Below are 2,049 nucleotides of genomic sequence, written 5' to 3'. Positions count from 1 at the left end.
CCTCTCCATCCCCCCCTCTAATCACCCTAGATTTCTTCTCACCCTCTGAAAGAGTAATGGTTACTCTGTTGATTTGTTTCCCAAATGATCTGTCCAATGCTGAGAGGCATGATCAGGTCCCCCAATATTATTGTAGAGCAGATGCCTCTTCCGTCACTCTGAAATGGGCTCTGTGGAGAGAGACATCCTCCTCCTTTCTTTATCTCTGCTGGTGACTTACCTTGTGTAAATGCACTCCAGTGGCTGGCAGATAATCTGCGTGGTGGTTGTGGTGTCTAGTCACCTTCGTGGCAGCCATGGTTATCGTGGTGGCTCTGGTGGGCCACCCACAAGGAGGAGATGTTTTTGGCATGCTCCTTGGTGCTGGCGGTGTGCCTGGTTGTGGAGGGTGTCCAATCCCTGGCTCCATACCCCAGGTCCATGAGTGGGTCTCAAGGCGCTGGCATGGTGTGCCTGGTTGTGGAAAGGGGGTCTGGTCCCCTTCTCCATGCTCTGGGTCCCTGGGCAGGCCCTGAGGTGCTGGCACGGTGTGCCTGGTTGTGGGAGGGAGTGTCTGGTCCCCTTCTCCATGCCCCGGGTCCCTGGGTGGGCCCCGAGGTGCTGTACTAGCCACATTTGAAGTGCTCGATAGCGACATGTGGCTGTGTAATTTAAACTTTAAATTTATCTATCTATCTATCTATCTATTTATTTAAGTATTTTTTTAATTGAAAAGCTAACAAACAGTCTAGTTACATTTCTCCCCTCAAAAAAACACAAACTAGGTAGTAACTGAGTCTCCAGGCAATATATTCAAAGCTGAGAGGGTTCAAAGTAAAAAAAAAAAAAAGTCCTCAGGTCCAATTAAGGGAGACCTGCTGCATACGGGCTAATCAATACCAGTGGTACTCTTTGACTCTAGGAGGCTGGAAGACATCCTAATAACCCCAATCAGAACATTTACTTCAAGTTGACTTTTTCCGGTTTCCAACTCATGAATATAACTTTTAGCAAGTTGTTTTATTTACAATGCCAACTTCTAAAACGTTATTAAAGTTAAATGGACAATAAACTAGGCAGAAATTGCTTTACAAAAAAGAGGGAAAGACCAAAATGTCACTTTCTATAGAGAACCCACACTTCAGTTTTATTCAAGTAAAGAAAAAAGAAACTTTTGATCACACTAGAAGAAACTCTGCCACTGGTTTGGAATCTGTACTCAAACTACACATGCAATGAGGACAATATTCCACTAATGCCATTGATTTGCTGCTGCATTTGTCTACTGCTTGTCTAATACGAACAATTATAAACAGAGCAGTGCAACTAGTATTTGGAAAAATCCTTACAGTGTTGCAGTGTCAGGCACAACCTATCACTTCTCTTCACACCACTGGTTCTCTTTGCATACCTGGGCTTCCTTCCCCGTGAAGTCATTTTTGATATTGAAGGTCTTGCGAATCTCCTCAGCAGTTTCCCCCTCGATTACATTGGCAACAGTCTTGCATGTGACATCAGGCAAACCTTTGATGTCTAAGTAGTTTGCAGCCAGAATAAGTTCAAAAAACGTTCCTCGGTCAACTTTCAGGAATTCTTGGTCCCAAACAGGGATATCACCTGTTCACTTTTCTTTGTTCTCACCCTCCTCAGGAGGAGCAGGGTCATCCTCGTGGTGGGTGCACTACTGAATGACCTTTTTTAATACTGCTGCATTAACATTTGGTAGAGGAACTGGGTCATCTCCTTCATCATGCATTCCCAAATCTTCCAACATGGTCTTGATAGTCACAGATTGTTCGGGGATTTCCACATCCACTTCAAATATCTCTCCATCAGAACTCTGCAACTTAATTGAAGGCATAGCGTTTGGTCTCAAGGAGACGGCTGGCTGGATGCTAACGAGAGTGGGGCAGCATCAGCACACGCTAAAGAGAAAGACCAAGGACAAGGCCGTTCTAAACTTAAAATCTAAAATGCAGCCCCTCAGTCCCACTAGCCACCTTTGAGGTGCTTGATAGCTACATGTGGCTGGTGGCTAGCACATTGGACAGTGCAAATTCAGAATACTCC

The 2,049-nt window shown here is 45.0% G+C and overlaps 1 pseudogene; it reads right to left on the bottom strand.

Moving 5' to 3' along the window:
• Positions 1 to 1,354: 1,354 nt before the first annotated feature.
• On the bottom strand, positions 1,355 to 1,847 carry LOC134360995 (S-phase kinase-associated protein 1-like; annotated as a pseudogene).
• Positions 1,848 to 2,049: the final 202 nt, after the last annotated feature.

The sequence above is a fragment of the Cynocephalus volans genome, chromosome 1 (genome assembly GCF_027409185.1).
Source record: "Cynocephalus volans isolate mCynVol1 chromosome 1, mCynVol1.pri, whole genome shotgun sequence".
In the NCBI taxonomy this organism is placed as follows: domain Eukaryota; kingdom Metazoa; phylum Chordata; class Mammalia; order Dermoptera; family Cynocephalidae; genus Cynocephalus; species Cynocephalus volans.
This window is presented reverse-complemented; position numbering and strand designations above follow the sequence as displayed.